Below are 27500 nucleotides of genomic sequence, written 5' to 3' on the forward strand. Positions count from 1 at the left end.
GTGGCCAATTCAATTGACTGGACATGATTTAGGAGGAAAACGCACCTTTCTTTAGAAGGTCCCACAATTGACAGTGCACGTCAGAGCAAAAACTCTACCATGAATTCCAAGCAACTGTCTGTAGAACTCTGAGATCGAATTATGAGGAGGCATTGATCTGGGGAAGGAAATAAAAATGTCTCGAGTTTTGAAAGTTCCCAAGAGTACAGTGAGCTCCATCAATTGGAAATGGAAAGAATGTGGAACAACCCAGACTCTTCTTAGAGCTTGCCGTCTGACCAAATTTATCAACTGGGCAAGAAGGACCTTGGTCAGGGAGGTGACCAAGAACCCAATGACCACTCTGACAGAACTACAGAGTTCCTTTGCTGAGATGGGAGAACCTGCCAGAAGAACAAGTTTTTGCAGCACTTCACAAAAGTAGGCTTTATGCGAGAGTGGCCAGAAGGAAACCACTCCTGAGAAAAATGCACATGACAGCATGCCTGGAGTTTGCAAAAAGGCACGTGAAAGACTCTTAGAGCATGAGGAAAAAGATTGTCTCGTCTGATGAGACGAAAACTGAACTCTTTGGCCTAAATGGAAAGGGCTATATCTGGTGCATCACCCATCCAACGTCATTCCTAACATGAAGCATGGTGGTGTGAGCATCATAATATGGGGATGCTTTTCAGCGGCAGGGACTGAGAGACTTGAAAGGATAAAGGGAACAATTAATGGAGCCAAATGCAGGAAAATCCTTGAGGAGGACCTGCTTCGTGGTGCAATGACCTTCGACCGTCGTTAAGATTTATAGTACATTCCAACAGGACAATGATCTCAAGCATTTAGCCAAAGCAACACTGGAATGGCTTCAGAACAAGAATGTGAAAGTCCTTGAGTGGCCCAGTCAAAGCCCAGACTTGAATCTCATTGAGAATCTGTGGAAAGACTTGAAGATTGCTGTTCACCGACACTCCCATTCCAACTTGACAGAGCGTGAGAAAACATATCAGGAAGAATGGGAGGAAATCCCCAATTCCAGATGTGTAAAGCTGATACGGACATACCCAAGAAGACTCGAAGCTGTAATCGCTGCAAAGGCGCTTCTACAAATTACTGACTCAGGGGGTTGAATACTTATGCAATTTTATATTTCAGCTTTTCAATTTCAATAAATTTGTAGGAATTTCGAAAAAAAAAAATTCAAATGTTTTCAGAAATTCAGTGTGAATACCTTCTGAAGGTACTGTAATTATTATAGTGTTTACACGTGCGCCTGTTATGAAAAATATTGCGTTGCACAGGTTTATTACAACACATCCATGTTCAGCCCTCACGTGAATATGTTCTTCGACACGACCTGGGATTTTCCCAGGAGCGATCGAGTGATATGCTTTGTGAAAGATGATATGTAGAGATTGTAGTGATTTGTTGCATTCTAAAAATAAAATTAATAAAAAGAAGTTAAAAGAAGGGAAGTGCATTTTGCAATGCCCAAGTTATACATACATATTAGTCCGAGTGTTGGCCAGAAAAGCATGCATTAGGGTCCGCACAATGTTTTTCTGCATTTTTGTGATCACCAGACCATCTGAATGAATATTCCGATTGATGCCACTCTGGCACCCTTGAGCATTTTTGTAGAAACCCAATAATATGAAAATTAGCGGTGGCCATTGTCAAAATTACTATTTTTCTTCATATCTCCAAAAGTAAGCATCCAAATAGCCTGGTTGAGGTGTCTACACCCATGTTTTTAGGGTCACTGGTCGTGATAGACCCACTTAAAATTTAATAACATTTAAATTTAGCTCATTAATATGCAAATTAGCAGTCGCCATTATCAAAATAACAATTTTTCTTAATATCTCCAGAAGTAAGAATCCAAACAGCCTGGTTGAGGTGTCCAAACCCATGTTTTTAGGGTCACTGGTCATGATAAACCCACTTACAATTTGATAACATTGAAATTTAGCTCATTAATATGCAAATTAGCAGTCGCCATTATCAAAATAACAATTTTTCTTAATATCTCCAGAAGTAAGCGTCCAAACAGCCTGGTTGAGGTGTCCAAACCCATGTTTTTAGGGTCACTGGTCATGATAAACCCACTTACAATTTGATAACATTTAAATTTAGCTCATTAATATGCAAATTAGCATAACCCTACCCCCTGAATTTGTCCGCGCCGATCGGCATTTTTGCAGTACAGTTATACAACAACAACAAAACTGTTTGAAAATAACTTGCGCAGAGCCGTTTATCCCCAGTACAGTTGTGAAGAAATGGCTGACCTCAGAAGATCAACAGCATGAACTGTTTCTGATCAAGTAAGTTGAGGCTTGTAATGTAATGAAAGAAACATGGAGAACTGAGTTTTAAGTAAGAGTAATGTCTTCTGATACAGTGGAATGATCGATATTATTTGCAAGCAAGTTTTTATTATTATTTAACATGATCTGTCTGAAAGAAACTGTGTATTTTATTGATTTTTAAAAGTACACAGGGTGGAACCTGTTTCCTGAGAATTTTTTTAAAATACGAACAAAGAAATTAAATGTTTACTGATGTTTATAATTACCTCTATTGTTACAGGTTGAGGCTCCATCACCATGGGAGACTGTTTCTTCAGTCCCTGCGATGCAACTAAAGCTGGAAAACCTCTGGTAACAGTTGGTCCAGACAGAGTGCGAAGTATCATCCGGTCAGGCAAAGCAAGACAAGATGGTATACATGAAGAGCTTGAACAGAGATTACAGGCAGACAAATCTATCGAGCTCAAATGCCATAGAGACTGTGTGTCAACGTACACATCATGCTCACACATAGAAAGACACTTGAAACGAATGAGTAATGTCTGTTTGGAAGATGCTTCAACAAGCGAAAGAAGCCGCCGTTCAAAGACGACAGTGATTGACTTTAAAGAACATTGCATTTTTTGCAGAGAAAAGTGAATCATGGACTTTGATAAGAAGAATCCTAATCGTTGGCGGTGAGTTCTCCTTTGTAGGACTGTAAATCGTGTTGATCGAACAACTTTCAAACAAACTATTCTCGATGTTATCGATTCCCGCCAGGATGAAGGACGCCAGGTCAAGATACGATCAATGGATGCAATCAGCGATCTTCATGCTGCTGATGTGAGATATCACGATGACTGCAGAAAGTCCTTCATGGCACCCTGTTCTGTTGCAGCAGCAGCAGCAGCAGCAGCAGCAGCACGCAGTGGCAGAGAAACTCAGGACATTGAGCCAGCTGTCAGTTCTACCATCCTATCGATGAAAAACGACATGTTGCGCATCTGGAATTCAGTAGAAGTCCACAATATGTACAAGGATCATGGAGGAAAGCTATACTCTCAACGAACCCTGTTATCAAAATTGTTGGATATACTTGGCTCTGAGCTTCTGGTTCTGTCTGGTGAAGTAGTCACTAGTTTAATCTTGTTTCGCAGCAGAGCGTCTACTGCGATCAACTTAGTAGCATCAGATGAAGATGACACCATTGATGTTTCCATGGAATGAATTGCCAAGAAGGTTGCACAGGAATCTAAGCAGTTGTCGTCCGACCCCAGTTCCTATCAGACTATAATTAATATAGATATTGCTCATGAAGCAGTGAGTTCAACCCTTCAATTGCTACTCTCCAAAATATCAGCTAAACTGGACTGCACACTTCCAGGAGCTCTGATAGGAAACATCATAACGAATATGATCACCAATCGACCAACTACACTCCAAATAGCACTGGGAGTTCTAGTCAGTCGTAAAAGCCTCATCAAGCAGTTGTACAACTATCGTGTGACCTGTTCCTATGATGAGTTTCAGTGTGTCAAGGGATCAGCAGCAAAGGCTGCAACTGTTCACTCCGGGATTAGGGGAACCGCCAATGCTGAATGTGGCCTTGTTCAGGTTGTTGCTGACAACTTCGACACAAATATCTCATCCCAGAATGGACTCGTTTCAACACATTCTCTTGCAGTACTACTTACCATAAAAGATCAGGAGATATCTTCCACATCTGAAGATGAAGCCATCATCAGACGATTGACCCGTGATTAAATGAAGACACCTGTGACAGAAGACATTTTGGTTCAAAGGTACAAGGGACCTGAGAAACCAGCGATGCCAGTTGAAGAAGCCACACATGCGGTGTTACCTCTCCACGTATTGGCTCATCAAGTGATACAACTTAGGAGAGTTCAAGATATGGATTTCTGTTTTCTGAAGCAAATCACTTCTGATCAGAACACACCAGAGTTTGGTGGTTTTTATACGAAGCTCTGCAGAGAGCAAGGACGATCCATCCAACCTGCAACGACGGCCATTTATACACCACTCATAGATATGGATCCAGCTGATCTGGACACGATGTTTACAGCGATGGAGGAGGGAAAACGCCTGACCACAGAGTGTGGACAAACCATAACCATCTTCACAAATGACCAATAGCTGTATCGAGTGGCCGTTAATGTTAACTGGGATAATCCTGAGCGATTTACCCAGTTCATACCAAGGCTGGGCGGCATGCACACCCTTATGAGTTTCATCGGTTGTGTGGGGAACTTGATGGCTGAAAGTGGGCTGTAAGACGTGATGAAATCTGCCTTTGGGGGTGTTGCTCATATGCTTGGTGGGAAAAAGTTTCCCCAAAACTTCAGGGCCCTGCGATTAGTGACGATGGAGGTCCTTCGTTCCAGCGTGGCTCAGGTAAGGGGTTGTGTGTTATCATCAGCGAACTGGCATAAATTAAAAATTCCTGCCCAAATCACCTTCAGTTGAATATCAGGCCTGGCCAGCTTGTTCATGAAAGACTTGTTCCTTCATGTACCTTTGACCTACAGCATCCACTAGACGACCCGTGAACCCGTTGGGTTCCCGTTGCGACAGCGGTTGATAAAAAAATCATTAAAAAAAAAACATAGCTCCAGCAAACTATACCGCTGAGGTTGTTTGCATTGATCAAATTCTCCCGAAGAGTACTTGACTAAATCGGGAATTGATTTTTAAATTATTTTTTCGTTGCCCGATTTGAACGAAACTTGATACTGAACACCGCAGGAGAATGGTGAGTAAGGTGGGCCGAAAAATTTTGCGCTATCCTGTACCATTTTGGCTGTATTTCAGGAACATACATACATACATACATACATGATGAGAATTTTAGTAATGTATAGATAGATGGAGCATAACATCAGCCTCACAGCACACTGTGAACCTACCATTAAGGTTTACACAAGCAACGTCGCTTTTAAAGACCTTTCACACTTTGCACACATCAATTTCTAATTTAACAATAATCCAGGCTCAGGCATTAGCCATAAACAAGCAGTTTTCAAAACCCAAGATGAACAAACAGCACATCATATATGGCATGCCTCAAAGGCGTACATGTGGGTGTGCTGTCAGAGGGTGTTCCATGAACAGTCCACGAGTGTGCTCGGCTTTGCAGTCTTTTCAGAAGCTGCTTCAGAAGACCATGCATCATTCATAACAGCACAGGGAACCTCTTTTGATTTGACAATGATCTGAGGTTCAAGGAGGAGCTTGCACACACTGTATATCACATGAACAGCAAACACATTAACAACTAGAAGGGCACTCGGTAGAGCGCGTACCTCCGCCACGTAATGCCTGATGCACAAGAACATATCGGGCCCAATACATTTTTGAAATATCATGCTACACAGTACTGTATCGTTTTTGGCCCAATCTCTCAATGGTGAAGAATCACTTTTAAGATTAAATAATTCTCCTAACCAGATCCGGATCTTCACCACAATCGAACTAATTAGTCCTCGTCACACACCTAACCTGTCCAACAAGTTTCGGCCAAATCCGTCCATAACTTTTTGAGATATCCTGCACAGAGACAGGGAGTGAAAACATCACGAGCTCCTTCACCTTCGTGACGAAGGTAATAATAATTAGATTCTGATACTCTTTACAGATTTCCAGGGTGTATCACAACAAGTCGGAAAGCATTGCATGGCTGAAACCTGCAAATCATGGACAGGTCGCTATTTCGATGCAGGATATTTCTCTGAAGGCACAGGGATTTGGAATCCGACTCGGTGGTAGTGATAACTTAAAAAACCAAAAGTGTGATATTTAATGTCCACCGATGCTCCCAGTGCTGACAACCGGGTCCTTTGGTTTAACGTCTGTTCGATGGACGGAGCACACTTGATGTATCACCCTATATGCTAAATATCACGATGACATTTTGTACCAGGGCCGACATTCAAGCATAGGTCAGACAGCTCATAGATGAATGTAGAGTAAGTGAATGACCATTGAAATCCTGAACAAACTACTGTACTACAAACGACAAAAAGGTGGGAATCATTGAGGCCACTAAATTAGTCATCGGAGTGGAAGAAAAGACCCCAGTTTGTAATGATTTGATTTACACGAGGGAACACCGAGCAAGGTAACATATGACTTCTCTTTCTTATGATGTCATGGGGATATTTATGATCCATAAGCAAAGGCAGATGGGACAGCTGTGCTGATACCTTCTGAAGAACGGCATCCTCTGAAATGTTTCACCACCGCATGTCATTTCAGGAGGCAGTTTCTCAACTGCAATCAAATTCCCTGTTTTGAATACATTTTAATAGTTCTTCCTTTACCGTACAAACATAACCACTCTTTTATTGAACAGCACCAGGAAGTCAAATGAGGTGTATGGCAAAGCTGTTTCAGGGCAGATTCTTGCACTGGATACGACAACAAAATGTCATTCATTCTCTGAATCATCAATTGATAGGTCGTGTCTTGTATGCCAGTCTTTCACCACTCAAAATCCACACATACACACTCCAGCAAAGCAAACTTAATTAACAGGGTCATGGAGTAGAGTATAGTACAGCCTTATGGAGCAAACAAAGCAAAAGCTTGAAAGTTTTACACAAACCTGGTTTTGTTAAACTTTTCACTCTTTCGAAATAATAATCTCTTTCCCAATCCGAGTACAGCAAAAAAATGTTTCATAAAACATTTTGTGGACTCGAGGCCCACTTATGAAATTCAATATGCATTCATGATATTCAAATTATTTATGAGAAAATGTCAATACGAGGAAGTCCAATTTAATAAATTAATTTTCCATTCCATCGTCCATGACTCTCTCTTTAACCATGTTTTGTTTCTTCAAAGGAACGACAACGAGAACCCACTGGACCCACCGGAAAAGTCAAGGCAAAAAACCACAGTTTTACCATTTGGCCAATTCCTGTGTCTATCGAGTCATGGTTTGTTTTCAGGTACTCTACTTCTTGTTCTTCTTTTTCATGGATTACATTGTATGTGTTTCAGTCTCGGAAGCACTTTGCTCGAGTCGACTCTTGGCTCTTTTATGCTCAGGCCGTGGCATACTTTCCAACGAGTGGCAGTGTGCAGCGGTTCTGTGGAATTGATGGCAGTTACATGGCGACCTGTCAAATTTCACATCAATTTAAAACTAGTGCATTAACCCAAAGAATAATCATAAAACATACTTTCGTACATTTTCATCAAATGCTGCCACATCTTTAAGACAGCTGTTCAGCACCATCTCAGATCATCCCCCATTCAAAACCATGATCTTTTCTACCCCCAACCCCATCAACTTTATTGTAAGAAATAATGTTGCTTTCAGTGGTTTGTTAAGTCCTCCTCCGAGCCTTACTCATAAGGTATAACCTTTATGACCTGCACGACCATTTTTTAAAGCACAAAATAAAGAAGGTACATATCCCAACAGAGAAATTGTTGTTTTATACAAAAGCCGAACAAGGATGTAACGGCAAAACATGGTTATAATCACAAGCATCATGATCAAACAGCTGGTCTTTTTTAATCTACTAAAGGTATAAATTGAAAATAATTTAAGAAGTCAAAACAACTATCAAACTCGAAAGCATCTCAAAATGCAAAGCCCGTCCTCGTCCGTTTTGTACTCAAACTACGGTTGACGAAAACAACAGCTAAAATGAAAAAAAAAAATGTTAATTTATTAATTAGTATTCTCCATATTCTCAGAATAAAGAAGGTTTGATGAAAATTTGATGACAGATCCTCAAAAGGCAAATAAAGAAACGTGGAAGCAGTTATATGCCTGGTGTTAGCTTCATGGTTAGGGTGGTGGGCTTGGGATCCCAGCTCCTTCGTTCAAATCCCTCTCAACTGTTGAATTAATACCAGGTGGGGTTGACTCAGCCTGTCATCCTTCTGAGGTTGGCAAAATGAGTACCAGCTTGCTGGTATCCTCTGTCGGAGTGGTGACCCGTCCAGGATTGTGCCCAATAGCCAAGGAGACTGTTTTGGCAGCACCAACGCTCTGCACAGAGTATGGTCCCAATGGATGGAAGTGATTACCAAACCCAGTTGTCTGTGTGGTGGCTGGGCTAATAAGGCTTATTTTTACTTACTGTGACTTTGATCTTTGACTTTTTGACCCAATTTTTAATTAGTCTTCTTCCATATCCTCATAATAAGGGTTTGTTGAAAAATTCATGACAAAGCAAATGGTAAAGAAGTTTTGGCCTGGACACACGCATACACACAATTCCACAATTATATTAATTGTATCGTATTGGATATTCCTATAATATAGGATTACTAGCAGGGTACCTCTTTCCAATGGGTTCGTCCTACGCCTCACCTCAAATGAGTAATTTTTTTGAGTATGTACTGTATTTGGTAGAAAATGGAATTCAGCAGAGAATATCGCAGTGGGTGGAGCCAGTAACCTTGGCAACCTCGTTCCACTCCATCAGCTCAGACTTCCAATCCATGCTTGTTGTACCTCCAAAGTACTTATTGGAAGCAAGGCTGAAATTATGGAAGCTCGGCTGGGAAATGGATTTCGGCAGCTTTTAGGCCTACCGCATGACCAAAGATCACTGAAGTTCTTTCCATGGCAACTGACCACCTCCAAGCACCTACCATCTCCACGTTGCTTTTTTGGCTCCAACCTGCCCACTGTCTCTATCTATACTTCCCATAGCTTTGCTTTCAGCAATTTCCATTCGTATTTGTCACAGTATTTCATTTTGGTTTCTGATTCGATGATCGGTCGCTCCGTAGTTTCAGATTACACTTTCAAACATCAGTTTCGCTTTGACATATCAGTTTTGTTTTGCATCATCTCCGCCACCGAAGGTCAAGGAGGTTATGTGTTCACTGCTTTCTGTCTGTCTGTGCACAGGATATCTCAAAAAGTTGTGAACGCATTTGGATGAAACTTGGTGGAGATGTTGGGTGTGTGGCAAGGAGAGATTGGTTCGATTTTGATGTAGATCCGAATCCGGATCTGGATACGAGAATTTTTAAAGTGATTCTTCACCATTGAGAGATGGGGCCAAAAACAGTACATAGCACGATACTGGATAGCATGTTATTTCAAAAATGTATTGGCCCCGATCCGTTCTCCTGGATCAGGCATTACGCGGTGAAGGTATGCACTCCACCGAGTACCCTTCTCGTTGCAACTTGTGATGTGATGCGATTAGTGCAAGAAAAAGGTCATCAAAACGATTTTTGCAGGAATTTTTTTTCACTTTTCTAAGGAGTCTAAAGTGTCTTAAGATGTTTAAAAGGGGTCTAAAAAGGATGTAAGGTCTAAAGGGTGTAAGGGGTATAAAGGGTCCAAAGGTCTAAAGCGTCTTAAGGGTCCTCAAAGGGTATAAAGTGTCGATAGGGTCTAAATGGATCTAAGGGATCTAAAGGGTGTAAATAGTCTAAAGGGGTGTATGGATGAAAGAGCAAAATGGGTCTCTAAGTGGGTCTAAGTGGTCAAAAGGGTATAAATGGTCTAAAGGGTCTCAGGGTGAAACAGCAAAATGTGTTCAAAGTGTTCAAAGGGTCCAAAAAGGTCTATGTATAAGTTTGAAGTGTCGAAACGGTCTCAGAGCACAAATTCAGGTTCAGATGAGGTCACTTTACCTTGGATATGCTGTTTCTTCTCTCCCCACAATGGATGAAGTCCTCAATGTAAGATTTGTGATCAGGGCCATCTCACTGGACAAATATCGTGCTTTTAATGGCATCCTGCCTTTCTCTCCAAACTAACTGCCTCCAAAATGGCATCCAAGGCCAAGTTGGCTCCACATATGCTAACTGACATCCTCTACTCTTGTAGCTGTGTGGCTCTCAATGAAGTCCCTTCATCTCCTCTCCTTGCCAAGGCTGGAGTGCCCCAAGGCAGTGTTCTGGGTCCAGTCCTATCATGATCTTCATCGATGATTGCTCTGATCTCGGGAAAATCCCCTTTATCTATTTGCTGATGACTCCACCCTCTGCAATCATATCCCTCATCCTTCAGACAGGAAGGCTGCAGCCTCATCACTCTCTTCAGACCTTGATAATATCACAAGCTCGTCAACACACTTGGAATACATCTTTCAATACAGACAAATCTCACACTCTATGGCAACCCCACCCCAACCCCCCAATCTACTTTCGTAACGATCCTCTTGAGGGAGTTCAGTTAGTCAGACTCTTGGGTTTCACCATTAGCATTGATCTTTTTGGGCAAACCACATTTCAAGCAACCTAAATCTAGGATCACAGCTCAACTCCATCATTCGTTCCTCTTTTTCCACAATTGTGGAACCAACTCCCTCATTCACTTCATCTCCTCCTTCCCTCCAGGTCTTCAAGACAGCTGTTCACCACCATCTCAGATCGTCCTCAATCCAAAATCCTGATCTTTTCTACCCTCATTAACCCCACCCCAATCCCTCCTCCATCCAAATTTCCAGTCCCCCCCCTTTGGTGTTTCCTTCTGTATCCTCTTGACTACCCTGTGCATCACCTTGTCCACCCCATACATCCTTTTCTGACCCCAATTCCTCCCCACATCCTTTGTTTGCCCAAGTCTCCCTCGATCTTGGCCTTCTGCTCTGCTGTTGGTGTTTCTCCCTCTCTCAACTGTTCCTTTAGCATCCTGTTATGTCCTGATCAATTTAGTGTACTCCTCATCCACGAGCCTTGACTATGTATCCAAAAAAAAAAGGTCAAAGGTGGTCTATAGGTCTTCAAATGGTCTAAATAGGTATGAGGGATCTAAAGGATGTAGAGGTATGAGGAATCATTCAAGGATCCAAGGTGTCTTAAGGGTTTAATGGGTCTAAGGAGTTTTAAAGGTCAAAAGGGTCTTTACATGGTCAAAAGGATCTTTAAAAGATCCAAGCGGTCTCAAGTGTCTGAGGGAGCTTAAGGGTCCAAAGAATCTTTAAAGGGTCGAAGGGGCCGAAGGTGTCTAAAGTATAAAGGGTCTTTAAAGGGTCTATGGGTCCCAAAAGTCGAAGGGGTCGAAAGGGCTTCAGGTTCTTAAAGGTGGAAGGAGTGTAAAACGACTGATCCACCAGCTGTTGAGTTGGATGTCAGGGATGTTACTATCCCTATTGCTGACCCTCCAATAAACTGTGGTCCACCTTTGTTTGTGGAAAGACAGGCTGCAGTGAACCCGATGAAATGGGTTAAAGCTCCAGGGATCTGTGACATCCATGCTCAACTTCTCAAGGCTGGTTGAAATGCTGTACTCGTCATTGCATGCAGTTCTGTGCTCTGCCTGGAACACAGGCATCATCCCAACTGACTGGAAGAGGGGACTTGTTGTCCCTCTCTGAAAAGGGAAGGGTGAACACCAGGACTGCAACAACTACCGAGGGGTCAGGCTGCTCTCAGTGCTGGGCAAGGTCTTTGTTCAGATAATTCTTGATTGGGTTCACCACCATCTGCTTGAGCACCAGTGCAAACAACAGTCAGGTTTTACACCAGAGGTCAACAATTGACAGTATCCTTGCTCTTCGGTTTCTCACTCACCGAAAGCAGGAAAGAGTCTCGGCAGGAGCTGCTCACAGCCTAAGTTGATCTCTTTAAAGCGTTCGATTCAGTGAATCGGGATGCCCTCTGGAGGATTGTTGGTTTTCGTGGGGGGCCACCAAAACTGATCAATCTGATGTCTGAACTATACCCTAGTATTGAGAGTGCTGTGAGATGTGGTGGTACCATCTCTGACTTGTTTAAAGTTGTTATTGAAGTTCGTCATGGGTGTGTACTGGCCCCAACACTTTTCAGTGGTTGTATGGACAGGATTCTGGGGAGGATGTCGGAGAGATCAAGCTGCAGTGCATCGTTTGGGAATGTCAAGATCTCTGACCTTGATTTCGCAGATGATGCAGTCTTCTTTGCAGAGACTCTGGATATCCTTTTTAAGGCCCTCGATGTACTGATTTAGGCGTCAGAGCCGCTGGGATTACGGGTTTCCTCGGTCAAAACTAAGATCCAGGCTTTCAATGAAATCTTGGATGCTGCTATCTTGTTTGTACCTGTATCGAGTGAGAATGTTGAGGTCACGGAGAGATTCACTTACCTTGGCAGTGATATTCATGTCTTTGCTGGCTGTGAGCCAGAGGTCAATGGATGTCTGGTTCAGGCCTGGGGAGTCATGGATTCACTGGATCATGGGGTGTGGTGCTGTCGGTATCTGTGCAGGAGGAGGAAAGTATGAGTCTTCAGGTCCTTGGTGTTTCCAATCTTGCTCTCCAGATGTGAGACTTGCACTCTGACCAAGGATCTGAGACAGAGATTTAATTCCTTTGGTACCAGGTCTCTTCGGAGAATCCTTGGCTATCACTGGTCGGACTTTGTGTCCAACAAGCGTTTGCTGAGAGACTCAAATGAGATTTGTTACCCGCATAGTCCGTGAGCGTCAGCTGCGGCTATATGGACATGTGGCTCGTTTTCCTGATGCTGAGCCTGCTCACCAGATTCTCTCAGCGAGGGAGTCTCGTGAATGGAGGAGGCCAATGGGCCGACCCCGTGCTTCGTGGTTGCAGCAGGTTGATCGGCATCTCAAGGAGATGGGGATGGGCCAGGCATCTGCCTGGGGGATGGCCAGACGGAGGCCCCTGGAGTACCGGCAGAAAGTGGACGCAGCGACGCACTGCTCTGGCGCATGCTTCGATATCTGACCTGACTTGTTGTAGTTCATTCATTCCTCCACATGTTCTGGACCCAGACTCGTCCACGTGCAAGAACAAATTTGCAAACAAAGGGGCCGGATCTGAACCCATGGCTACCCCCACTATCTGCTGGAGGATGTTGTTGCCAAATTTAAAGAAACTGTTTCGGAGAAATCAAATACTTTCTTTGAGTTTATTTTTTGAAAAACTACATGAACATTGATTTTCCTTCACAGACCAGTTTGCTCTTTTTTTTTTTTTGATAAACTTTAATGTATGCTTTATGACATCCATGTCATCTATGCTTTATGACATTTGCATCCTGCAAATGCTTTATCTACTGTTCTGTCCAATGCGGTTATGGGTTTTTCATGTGGAATGTTTGTGTATAATGTAGACAAATCACACGTATATAAACATTTAGTCTTACCCTTGTTATTAATGTTGTGGATACTGTAGATTACAGGTTTGGAATCATGAATGATCCAGAATTTTTTAACACCAAAATAAAACTTCACCTTTTCGTAGTAGTTTTTTTAAGCGTTTATAAACTAGTTTCATCGCCCCTGTAATACTACCCGACAATGGTTTCAAACTGCATTCTCTATTTGCGATGATGAAACTCATCTTGCAAGGGTTTTTGTGCATTTTTGGGATCCAGTAAATGAATGGTAATTTATGGTGTTTATCTGGAACGAACAGACTTCTCGATTTGGAGTGATTTATACGGTGTTGTATCGATTCTATTTTATTATCGTTATTTATTTTGTAGATCTTTGAAAATCCAGTCTGTAAGCTCAATTCTTCCAAAAATGTTTGAATGTGGAATGTTTTGCAAACAAATATTTGCTTATCAATTGAAATGCCATATTGTGTTTGAAGCTGCTTTAAATTATCATTGTTTAAAATTACCTTCAGATTATTGATTCAAACTTTTATTTTCAAATCGACAATTCTCCTTTTAACAAGTTTCTCTACCTCCTCCAACCATAAATCCATTTGTGTGTTTGGTATTTTGTGTTTATCAATTTGTTCTCTCATCCATTCCATCAGTCCTATCATTGTAAGTTCCATTGCTTTAATGCAGCTAATCCTTTTATATTCTCCATAATTTGGTCCTTTTGTAAGTAATGCACGTAATTTTCTATCGTTTACTATTCTGAGATCACCTGTGATAATATGTTTATGATGTGGATGTTTAAATATGGAATATTCGCAATTGCAATGATGTGTGTTACTCAACCATTCCTCGATATCTATAGATTATACCGTTTCCTTGTAGTTGAAGATCTTTCCCCTGAACACATTTCACAAAGTGCACACAACCCTTGGTGGCTTTGTGTTGGATTGTTTCTGGAAGTTTCACACTTCCTTCTGTTGTAGTATTTTCTCTACATTTATCCTTTTTACCCCTTTGCTGACAAATTATTTTAAAATTTTGTCATTGTCTGGAAGAAGTCTGCAAACGCATTTGAGAAGAATGTTCAGAAGAACACGACTTCCATAGAGACTGCTACCTGGAGACACGATCATATTTCAACCTGATTGCATCTTTCGCAACAAGTAAGGTTTGAGAGGAGTTGACACCAAAGGTTTGTGGACATCAGAGAGTACATCAAAGTTTAAATTTCATGGATGGAAGAACGTTGTTTACGCTGCAGAGATAAAATGTGATGAACAATTACTGGTTATAATTAGGGGATTTGGCATATTTGCCTGTGATGCAAGGGATCACAAGTACCAAGCAAGTAAGTTAAAAAGTAAACTTGAAAGACATGACATCTATAAGGGTAAATTTTCATTCTATGAACTAAATGACAAGGGAAAAAATATAACAGCGCGATGTCGCCACGCTATAATTACAGAGCTTTCTAGTGTACAACTCTGGTGTCAATGTAGATAAAGAAATCAAAAGAGCACGTGAGCTTGGCTCTGGTGTAGTTGCTGACATAGCACTCCTCATATGAAAAACCATTATCGATGCTTGTGAGAAGTCAAGAGTCATTACCTTGGCCCACAACAGCACAACATCTGGAAAGCACAATTCCTTCCCCCTTCTAATGGTTCTGCAACCAAGTCACCAGAGCGAAACTCATTCATCGTAAACGTCTGGGAGCAGTGTCGATGGTAGCCATGTTCTTCTGAAATGCATTTGCGGATTTCTTCCATTTGAAGAGAACATGCAGGTTGAGAGAGTCTCCTGTGACAAATGTCCTTTAGTTTTTTTTCAATTCTCAATGGGTTTTTGACTGAGACAGAAAAGTCCTTTGAACCTGTGTTATGAAGCATGCAAACATGCTGAACCTTTTGCTCCTGAACTTAATTTCTTTCTGGAGCAGGATGTTTCTGTTTTCTTGCTTTTCATGGGCTCTCCTCCATCCTCTAATTATCAGAGATCTACAATATATTTATTAAAGGAATCAAAAGCAAGCCTGCATTCGTAAAGCATAAATTAGAAGAATACTTCAATATATTTTGCATCATTAACACAAGACTTGAACTTGGCATGTTCATCATTCTGTCTTTGGTTATCATGCTTAGGAAAATGAGGGAACATTCCAGGTTTGGTTGAATTTGAGCTCGTAACTAATGAGACATAGCAACGCCATGAACCTCAAGAAATGGTCAAATTGCTGCAAAAGTGACATTTTGATGGAGGTCCCAATAAGGCATGAACAACATCAAGACCAAAAGAGATATTTCAATGTTAACATCTTTTTTCCATCTAAGTGGACATCAACAAACATGATTATGCACATCAGGTTGGATCATAGGGGTAGTGCACAGGGGGCTCCCTTGGCACATGGAGTAAATTACAAAATCCTGTCTCTCACTGCATGGCAGACAAGCGAATAATATACTTGATAAAAACAGCAATGAGCAGAAGAAAGACCAGGGCAGGGGAAAAAATGTGAAAGTAAAGCAATCTCCAGCAGCAATAACCTTCCTACTACTACTACTACTACTACTACTACTACTACTACTACTACTACTACTACTACTACTACTACTACTACTACCACTATTTCCTAATTTACTATCCCCTAGATGTCAAGAATTATCCCAAATGCAGTTGAGAAACTCACACCAGATCCACACTCCCCAAGTGAGAACTCGGACACAAGCAGTCTAGTATTCCTACTCCAGTGCAATAAGCTTGGTGTTAGCTTTATGGTTAAGGTGGCTGGTATAGGATCAAAGTTAGGGTCCTGAGCTTGAGCCCCTGTTGGCTGTTTAATTAACCCCCAGGTGGGGTTGACCCAGCCTGTCATCCTTTTGAGGTCAGTGAGATGAGTACCAGTGTACCGGTAACACAGGGCATTGCATCAGTGGCACAGCTGTGCCCCCAGAAAATGATGCCAACCAGCAGTCACAGGCTGCACACAAAATAATAATAATAAACCTCCAGTGCAATTGTTAAATTCACAATAGAATAAGTTGCAATGTTATTGTTTCGCCAGAAGTCCTTATTGTCTACAATCTGCTCTGCAATGTCAAAAAATTCACATCTTTTCTGTAATTATTGTTTTCAACTTTTTAATGTTTCTTAAATGTAATTAATACTATCTGGTATTTCTGATATTTGTGCACAAAGTACACTTATTTGTAATTTATCGACCTATTTGTTGAATAATTTATTGTCGCTTGTATACTTGTGGTCGTTTTTGAAATGGTATAAATAGGCATTTGTTTTTTCATTCAATGTAAATCGATTTTCTCGTAAACATGACCGTTTTAGCCTTCGGACTATGGTCTTGTGTGTGTTATACGTTTATAAAACTGAAATTATTATTATTATTGTTACTACTACTATTCGCACCTTTTTGTGTCAGCCAGGGAACGTTTCTGGCCCATGCCTTTCACGAACCGGCTGGCCAGGCTGAAGCTGGCAGAAATTCGTAATTTGTTCAGCGTGCCGGCAATAACTCATCTACACTTCAACAAAAACACCACGGGATCATTAACGTCCACCAGATGGTGGTGGGAATCTATTGAAGGCTAGGCAGCTCAAAGGTAAGTGCACCACCTGTTGGATCTTTTCATACTTCATTCATCGAAGACGTGCCAAAACAGTAAAACAAAGTGAATATATATATATATATATATATATATATATATATATATATGTATATATATATATATATATATATATATATATATATATATATATATGTATATATATATCAACACAGTATTTTGCGAATGATACATGGTTAAAGAAGTACCATCCTCTTTACAGAGTGTTGGTGCTTCCAAAAGCAGCTTCTTGACAAGGGTTATGCTGGGTGGTTTGCCATTGCCTTCCCAATGTTGTTCATCCATGCTATATCCTTTTAAATGCTGAATGTCAAACAAGGAAGCAGCATGTACCATTTTTAAATTTTTAAAGTCTTTGGTATGACTCAGCCAGGGTTTGAACCACCAACCTCCCACACTCATAGTGGACACTCTCTAACCATTATGCCACCAAGTACGGTGATACATAGTTAAATATCAAAGAAAATAAAATTACAAGATGAACCTTGGCATGCCTTGAACTGCTGCACCTCATTCTGAGAACTTCCTGAACACCCCTTGTAACCATTTCGGCTAACATCTTCGAATGGCGAATGGAAGGAGTAAATAAACCTATTGTTGTGCCATTCAGAAGGTGTGTGCGGGAATTTAAACATATGCATTTTCTCACTGCCGTGGGGACAAATGATCGACGTGCTGGGTTTAAATAGCATTCTCCTGAAGGGACTGTCATTGGATCTATATAATGACAACGGAAGCGGCAGATGGACGAGATCGAGTAACATGCACTCGAAGTCGTGACGTGACACCACATCCGCCGAGAAGGGTCGACCCCTGGGGGAGTGAACCCTGTGACCTTACAGCATCTCAGTGAGTATGTTCGCTTCCCAAAAGACTCCATAGACACAATAGCGAGATGGGCAGATGGCTACAGAAAGCTTGCTTTGGGTAGCCTATTAAGGAAAGGGGAGAAAAGTGGTGGAATAGGGTAGTGATCAATAGGGTAGTGAATGGGACGGTGGTCATTGTCTGTAAAAAAAAAAAAATACAAAAATTGTTTAAATATTCCATGAAAAGTGATTACAGCAACCAGTTTACAAAATGCAAAATGCCCATTCGTTATGAAATAAGAGTTTATTGAATTGTTCTTTTATATTTTCAACTTGCCTGATACAATGGTGCAGAGGAAGTGCACTTCCCTCTGGAACGGTCTCGTCCAGGTTTGATTCCTTACCGCACTGTAAACTCACGGTGCTTCACAGGTAGGGCATGACATCCCAAAATGTGCCGTCCGTCGGATGGATGTTTAGAAGGGTGTCCCCTCTGGGGGCATTAGCTGATTGACGATAAAGACCCGTGTTGTCTTTCGTGAAGAGTATGTTGAGTCATGACTATCACTCTGAACACATGACAAACTCCTGCCCAAATCACCTTCAGTCGATCGTCAGGACTGTACTGGCCAGTCGGCTCGTTAAAGCTACACTTGGGCCAAAAACCTTCCCAGGCCGACCCCACCGCAATGTGGGAATAATTGGGGCTGTTAAAGAGGAAGTAGACATTCTCAACCACCTCGTACTGCATAACAGTGAGAGCACTGCTGACTGTAATGATGATTCGATCATGCAAAAATATAATCTGCCGTGTAGCCCACTGTACATTCCGACACCAAATGCATCAAATGTTTCACATTGAACTCCTATTTACATATTCATAATCTAATAGATAAAGTTCTTTATAACCACTGACAGTGAGTGAGTTAAGACTGACTGACTGATATTAAAGATCGGTACCTTCTGGGTGACGTAGAAAGCCGAAATTTTGCGTGCCGGTGGACATCGATGCCAATACACCGGAAAAAAAAAATCACAGAATCAACCGACAACATCCATAAATGAAAATATAAATAAATGAAAAAAAAAGAAAAGAAAATAAATAAATGAAAAATCAAATGCAGGTGAGCGACCCGAGACAACAGTGAAGCATGCTTCGTATGCTTACACATTGTGTAAGCACTCCCCGCTAGTATATTACATAAACTCATTTTTACATTGAATTCCAGAAAGCAGTCGCCTCGTTTGAGAAGAGTCGGACAGTTTGAAGTAGGCCATCGGAGATGTGCGTAAAATGAACCAATTTAAAGCATCGAAATAACCCACGTACGTGGTGAACTATAAACTAGAAAGGACAGCGATGAAGGTAAGACCATTGAGTTTATGTACAAAGGATGTTCAAAATCTTCTCACAATGAATGTTATTGTAATTTTCATCAATAACAATATATATATATATATGTATATATATATATATATATATATATATATATATATATATATATATATATATATATATATATATATATATATATATATATATATATATATATGGAAAAGAACATTTCCTTCCCAATGATTTATCTTAACATAGATTAAAATTATAACAACGCAAGTGTTTCTTGGGCGGTTGCGAATGTCTCGTTCCCAAGAACATTTTGAACGCCGCTCGTGTAATCACTGGGCACAGATTGCCCTTTTTGCACGCCTGTATCTCCATGGATGTAAAATGGTATTGGCCTATTACTAGCGACATCAAACAGAACGACCGACCTTGAACAGCCCTTGAGACGAGATGAAGGATTCCATATGGATAATTCAACAATCAAGAAATGAACAACAAATGATACACCAAGACCGTTTATAGCTGGGTCGAGATTCAAATCCAGGCGAGAAGGCTTCGAGATTAGTGCGCATACCTCCCGGGTACCCTGCCAGCCCCATGGAGGGCTCAGTCGCTGTCTAATTGGCTTGTCTCGTACAGTTCAAGTTATATTTATAAAGGCAAGTTTTATTAGTTTCATTCACTCATACATTTTGCCGTTTCTTTAATCGTCGGGAGTCGATGGGGAGCTTTTCTTGGCAACTGATTGCGGTCGAAGCCGAATGTATTATGACATCATATGAGCAGGAAGCACTAATAGCAAGGGGAATTTTGTAATGTACAGGCTTACAGGCCGTTTTTTATCACCCACACAGGGTTAGATCATTGACATAGCAGTTTCCCAGCTGTCATACCGGGCTGATGGCTGGCCAATTATGCGGACGGAGAATGAGGGAGAGAGAGAGAGGGAGAGGGAGAGGGAGAGGGAGAGGGAGAGGGAGAGGGACAGGGAGAGGGAGAGCCTCGGTTTAAAATTGATCGAGTTACCATCAAGGCAACTTTTGTATTTTCCTCAAACATATATGTGTCACATGTCGTCAATGCACCAAAATAATTCTCCTTGTACTAAAAGGACAAATAACCACAATTTAGCTGTCAGCGATGTGTTGCTAATGGGACATTCAATGTTATCTGTCATGGTTGGCAAGATAGCTAAGAGGTAACGTACTCGTCTCTGAGCTACCTACCTAGTCTGGGTTTGATTTCCGACCCAACTATAATTAATCGGTCATCCTGGTGTTTTACATGCAGAGCAATGTGTAAATGACTAGCCTTGAATTCTCTGGATGGGACGTTGAGCTGGGAACCCATGTGTTTGCAGTGATTGCTGTTGGTGCATCCTCCGATCCGTTAAAGATCCTACGGTGTGCTTCTCAAAAAGTGGGCGATTGTGTGCCGCCCTCCCCGGCAAAATTACAATTTCTCGCCACGATTACTGCGGAGGAGGAAATGGCAAACCGTCTAGTGTATTCCCTTGCGCACAAATCTGCTTCAGCATTCCGTGACACCATCCATTTATATTGGGTTCGACCATTCGGGAATGAGATGAATCCATCGATTTATATTGGGTTGGCTTGAAATCCCTGGATTATGATGGAAAGAACCCGTGTTGAAATCCCTGTACCCGATCGGTTTGTCCATCTTCTACCAATTTCCTTGTAATTCAGACGACATTGTTGTCGACTAATGTCTTTGGCCTGCTTGTGGTTTCGTTATGAGCTCCTCAATGAGCCACAGGATCACTGTGGAAAACACATATACCGCAAAGCTTTAGATAGTAGTATCAACTATGGAAGGAACTTCAATGTATTGTCAAAAAGCTGGCATTGTATGGGAAGGTTAACCATCCCTCCATCAGGACCACAAACTGTGCAGAGCGTTGGTGCTGCCTTAGCAGTCTCCTTGGCTATTGGACACAATCCTGGACGGGTCGCCACTCCGACACAGTATACCAGCATGCAGGCACTCATTTTGCCAACCTCGGAAGGATGAGAGGCAGAGTCAACCCCACCTGGTATTAATTCAACAGCCGAGTGGGGTTTGAACTCAGGATCATAGGATCCCAAGCCCACCACACTAACCATTAAGCCAACACCAGGCAAAAAGTGAACAATGCAGTCTGAAACCATTATTGGTTTTATTAATTTGTTTCCTTAGTGAAAAGCAAACTATCCACAAGGTGACATAAACACATTTGTCAGCTAAATGGTCACATAGCTATTCTGGACACACATGTACCACCAAACAAAGCCTTTGGTTCAAAACAAATAAACAAACCTGGACAGTTGGAACACTTGGTGAAAAAAATACAACTCTACAATGAGCTATTTCCTTATAGCTCACCCTACAGTCCATTGGTGCAGCTTGAGCTGCTCCAAGTAATCTTAAGTGCTGTACAATGAGAGTGGAGGGGAGAGAGAGAGAGAGTGGAGGGGAGAGAGAGAGAGAGAGAGAGAGAGAGAGAGAGAGAGAGAGAGAGAGAGAGTGGAGGGGAGAGAGAGAGAGAGAGTGGAGGGGAGAGAGAGAGAGTGGAGGGGAGAGAGAGAGAGTGGAGGGAAGAGAGAGAGAGGGGAGGGGAGAGAGAAAGAGAGAGAGTGGAGGGGAGAGAGAAAGAGAGAGAGTGGAGGGGAGAGAGAAAGAGAGAGAGTGGAGGGGAGAGAGAAAGAGAGAGAGTGGAGGGGAGAGAGAAAGAGAGAGAGTGGAGGGGAGAGAGAAAGAGAGAGAGTGGAGGGGGAGAGAGAAAGAGAGAGAGTGGAGGGGAGAGAGAAAGAGAGAGAGTGGAGGGGAGAGAGAAAGAGAGAGAGTGGAGGGGAGAGAGAAAGAGAGAGAGTGGAGGGGAGAGAGAGAAAGAGAGAACGGGAGAGAACGGGAGAGAACGAGAGAGAGAGAGAGAGAGAGAGAGAGAGAGAGAGAGAGAGAGAGAGAGAGAGAGAGAGAGAGAGAGAGAGAGAGAGAGAGAGAGAGAGAGAGAGAGAGAGAGAGAGAGAGAGAGAGAGAGAGAGAGAGAGAGACAGTGGAGATGTGGAGGCAATTAGCCGGCGATGCCCAGTAAAACCTCATTGCTGACACAGACTTCATATATTCCATCGAGTTGACCCCGGTGAGCGCCGGCGGGTTGGCCTTGAGTGCTTTGCATCAGCACCCTTAACCAGCACGTGGACACAGCAATATCGGACAACCACCCGTGGTCGTGGGCTCAATGTGAGGGTGCCCACTCATGGTTGTGGGCTCGATGTGAAGATGTAGAGTGGTGTTGCTACGCTTACAAACGATGTACAGCACAAAACACCAAAAATACAAACAAAAATTGTAGCTTGTTGCAAAAACAAAGAATGTTAAATTCATTCAACAATAAATCATACGTTTAAATAAATGCACAATGTCATGTGAGTTCACGTTTGTACAAACAATCCCTTCAGAGCAACGATGATATCTGGTTTTCATGATTTTGTCCAAGTAAAACAAATCAACTTGCTTGCGTTCGGAAGGTGAGGATTATGAAACGTCTGCAGATGCCAAATTAGTCCGAGAAAATTTGAGGTTTAAATGCTTCGAGCTCATTAGACAATACAAAGAAAGGACTCCGCGTGCACAATGAGATAATGAAGATGAAACATCCCATGACAATGTTTCCTTGAAGGTGGTGTAACGGCCGTTGTACATCCCAGGGAAAATTAGTGCAATTAACTGCATGTAAATCATTATCCGTTACAAGTACATGCAGAGCGACAGCTGCGCACTGGATGCAGGCATCTACAAAGGGTCGAGTGTTGACAAGGCGGTGAATGGGATCCATCTTGTCCACAATTAATGGCTTCAGCAGGTCAAGACAAAGGGAGGAGCACAAGGGGTGGTGCACGAGGGGATTGCATTATACTACTCATTGTACTAATGGACAACTGTGCCAAAAGCCACTGTGGTCACACGTCTCAAGGGATGTGATTAGAGAGAGGACAGTTTTGTGCAACAAACCTCCACTGAGTTTCTGGTTGCTGGCGTCTCTGGTACAACGTCATGCAAGTCGACGATCAAACATCATGCAAGTCCCTGGTCAATTGTTACACAAGTAAGTAACTGGCCGAGGACAGTACGTCTCTGGTGCAATGTGACGCAAGTACCGGGTTGAACCTGCACCAATGGCAGGTGAACCATTGCTTTAATGTCATACGTGTACACGTCTGGTTGAAGGTCCCACCAGGCTCGAGTTCAACATGATCTGAATCCTTGGTACAATAATCCTCACACCAGTGTCAAGTGCAATGCTACGCGTCTTTTATTTCGCAACATGCTCATCCTTGATCTAACAATATATAGGATCACCATGTTTACATGACAAATGTGTTCAACCCAGTTCCCTTTAATCCAAGTGAAAAACGGGTTAAATGATCCAGTTTTGACTCGTTTTCACGTTTGCACGACACAGCCACAAACCTGCTGCGTCAACTGTTGAAAAGTAACTCATTTGTAACTCCGTACTCGTCTTTCTTCGGAGCTCACAATATCTGTGCCTCACACGCAGATGTTGCCAGCACGTGGGCTGCCTCCAAATCCAAAAATGCAGGCAATATATATATATATATATATATATATATATATATATATATATATATATATATATATATATATATATATATATATATATATATATATATATATATATATATATATATATATATATATATATATATATATATATATATATATATATATATATATATATATATATATATATATATATATATCCTTGAATCACATATATATCGAGCCTGGTGTTGGCTTCGTGGTTAGGATGGTGGCTTGGGATCCTAAGGTCCTGAGTTCGAGCCCTGTTACCACTGAATTAACACCAGGGGGTTGATTCAGCCTGTCATCCTTCCGAGGTCGGCGAAATCAGTGCCAGTGTCCTGGTCCCGGTGTATGCCCCGGTTAGAATAGGTGTATCATATCCCTGCGTGTCGTAAGAGGTGACCAGGGTTGGCGTCAGGAAGGACATCTGGCCATAAAACATTGCCTCAAGAAGGCAACCATGATTGTATGGAGCCCGCAAAAAGCTAACCCCTGCTCAGCAGGGGGAAAATGGCTGTAGAAAGGCTGTTTTTTTTTTAATCACATATATTCTCCACTGTTGCTGTTTCATATGCAGCCTGTGGCTGCTGGTTGCATTATTTTCTCGTGATCTGGAAGCACAGCTCTGCTGCTCATGCTGATGATGCTGCTAACAGCTCTTGTTTCCAGCAAGCCGGTACTTATTTTGCTGACCTGAGAAGGATGACAAGCTGAGTCAACCCGCCTGGTGTTATTTCAACGGTTGACAGGGGCTCAAATTCCAGACCCTAAGATCTTAAGCCAGCCACCTTTACCATCAAGTCAACACCAGGCATATTCCTCCTCTATACAACTTAACTGTATGTTAAACTTATGTTGCATTTCCTACAATTTTTGTTTGTAAATAACCCACCAACAACATGTCACAATGGTACATGAGGTAGTTCGATTTAAACCAGTTTAGACCCGGCAACGTATTTACACAGTCAATTTATAGCGGTTAGAAACCATCCCCCCCAAGATGGTTTAAGTCTGTTCCGGTGCAAGTCCGTAAACTGGTTCCACTTGCAGTGGTATAAAGACACGAAGTGGGGGTGAAACTGATTTTGAACCGAAATAAAGTGCTCTTGTAAATGGAGTAGATGAGCCCCTACTGCTAAAGTCCTGTAAGTTTCTGATCCAGTGTTGGACGAGTTAGTTTCTCAAAAAGGTCTGCAAGGCCCCTCAATCATGTGAGTGTTTGGTCCAATGTCATGTGGTTACTTGGTCTAATGTCAGGTGGATGTTTGGTCAAACAACACGTGGTTAATTGATCAAACAACACATGGGTAATTGGTCTTACACCACATAAGGTTTTGGTGCAATGTCACATGTTTGTTTGTTTTTTGTAAGATTCCAACTGAGCTGCTTTCACCGCAGAGTTCTTGGGAATGGAAATACGCTTCGTCTGATTTTACCTTCACTGTGGTTTATACGAAACCTTCACTCAAATTGAGTGCTGTAATAATTAAACAATCATCTCCCAGATGTCATACAATCCTCGGTGCTATGGTTTGGAAGTACAGAATTGCGACAGGCTTAGCAAAACGGTCATGTCCATTACGGTACACTGTATGTACTCCAGAGGCCTAGAGTGTCATCTCTCATAGTCCGCCGAGAATAGCTCGAACTACCATGCTAATTAGGTAAAGCGCCATGACATGGCAACGCGACACTAAATGCATAGATTCCTTTTCTATTTGAGGCCATAAAGATGAAAATTGGCTCCCAAAAGCCTTGTGGTTTTCTACGTTCCTTCCCTTTTGACACCTGCAGCTGGCAAAGAATCCACCCTTAACGTGACTACCTCATCTTGATTGCACTCGTCGCTGGAGATACGATGGAAAGGCCTTCTGCAATCATTTGTTTGGTTCATCAAACCATACTTGTCTCTGTATTACGGCAATTAAACAATATGTCCTCCTGCCTTCTGCAAGGTCTATTTAATAATGGCCCTGTCATATCTTCAAATGTTTCTCCCTGCCCCTATCAGCCAGCACGTACAAATTTGCCCATCAACTGTCATTGAATAGTCACTGCTGCAAAGGAATTTGCTTCGAGAAAAACAAACAAAAACTAGAAGGGCACTCGGTAGAGCGCATACCTCCACCCTGCAATGCCTGATCCACGAGAACATATCTGGCCCAATACATTTGTGAGATATCATGCGATATATCATTTTTGGCCCCATCTCTCAACGGTGAAGAATCACTTAAAAAATTCTAGTGGTCGGATCCGGATCTGGATCTTTACTAAAATCTGACCAATTCGCCCTTTTCACGCATCAACCTGTCCACCAAATTTCGTCCGAATCCGCCAAAACGATACATCACACGATATTTCAATGGATAAGGACGAAACTTGGTGGAAAGGTTGGGTATATGACGAGGATGAATTGATTCGATTTTGGTGAAGACCCGGATCCAGATACGAAAATATTAAAATGATTCTTCACCATTAAGAGGCGAGGCCAAAAACGATATATTGCACAATAGTTAAAAAAAAAGTTTGGGACGGATTATGACGAATATTGGTGGATGAGTTGGTTCGGTGACACGGACAAGCCGATTCGATTTTGGTTCAGGTCTGGATCCAGATCCAGATCCAGATACAAAACAAAAACTGTTCAGTCTAGCGGAGGTATGCGCTCTACGAAGTACCATTCTAGTTTGATTTCACGTTCCACTTTGTATCCCATTTTGTCCATCAAAATTTGAGTGTAATGTATCACCAAGTGTATCAATTTGTAATATAATAAAGGACTTGAACTGGAGAGCATTACAAAACGTGACATCATTTGCTAAATGTCAACTTTATACATCGTTATCCTGATTATAATACACTAGGTGTGCCCACCTGTCACTTCGCTGATGGGTTTAATCAAAAGTTAGCATGTTGTACTTCACAAACATATGGCATGTCTATCTGTGAATCTCATTGAGGATGTAAATTGAAGTGAAACACTGAATAAAGGATCATTTATAACACATTGTCATCATTGTTGTTGTCGTCATTGTTGTTGTTCAGTCCCAGACAATTCTCTTGAACAGGCCAATGGCACGGAGACAGCCAATCGATCCACAACTTTTTGAGATATCATGCTGTATGTCGTTTTTGGCCCTATCTCTCAATGGTGAAGAATCACTTAAAAAATTCTGGGAGCCGGATCCAGATCCGGATCTGTATCTTCACCAAAATTGAATCGATTCTTCCTTGTCACACACACACAACATGTCTACCAAGTTTCGTCTGACTCCGTCCATATCTTTTTTGAGATATCGTGCTATATCTCGTTTTTGGCCCGATCTCTCATTGGTGAAGAATCACATAAAAAATTCTAGTAGCCGGATTCGGATCCAGATCTTCACCAAAATCTAAACAATTCGTTCTTGTCACACATCCAACCTGCCCACCAAATTTCGTCTGAATCCATCCACAACTATTTGAGATACCCTGCACACAAACAAACAAACAAACAAGCAGTCATAGACTGGTACTAACGAAATCGTAAACTTGACCTCTGACCTTGTCTGATAAAAGCTGTCTCGAGAGAAGGTAGCGACGCAAACTAGAAGTTTCTACGATGATTCTGTGCAAAACCATTAAAAAAAAATCGAATGTTTGACCTCACCGTGACCTTGACCTTTGACCGATTTTGACCAAAATCTAATCAGCACTAGCCACCACCCTCCTGAATCACGTGGTGTAATTTGACATTGGTAGATTCTTCCGTTCTCGAGTTCTCATT

General features: G+C 41.9%; 1 protein-coding gene across 3 annotated transcripts in view; it reads right to left on the reverse strand.

Annotated features, from left to right (window-relative positions):
- Nucleotides 1-27500, reverse strand: part of LOC147028043 (tomoregulin-1-like) — a 181207-nt gene that overhangs the window by 112001 nt on the left and 41706 nt on the right. The gene's annotated exons all lie outside the window — the stretch shown is intronic.

Source organism: Eptatretus burgeri, chromosome 4, assembly GCF_056783735.1.
Source record: "Eptatretus burgeri isolate ZD-2024b chromosome 4, Ebu_testis_v1, whole genome shotgun sequence".
Taxonomy (NCBI): domain Eukaryota; kingdom Metazoa; phylum Chordata; class Myxini; order Myxiniformes; family Myxinidae; genus Eptatretus; species Eptatretus burgeri.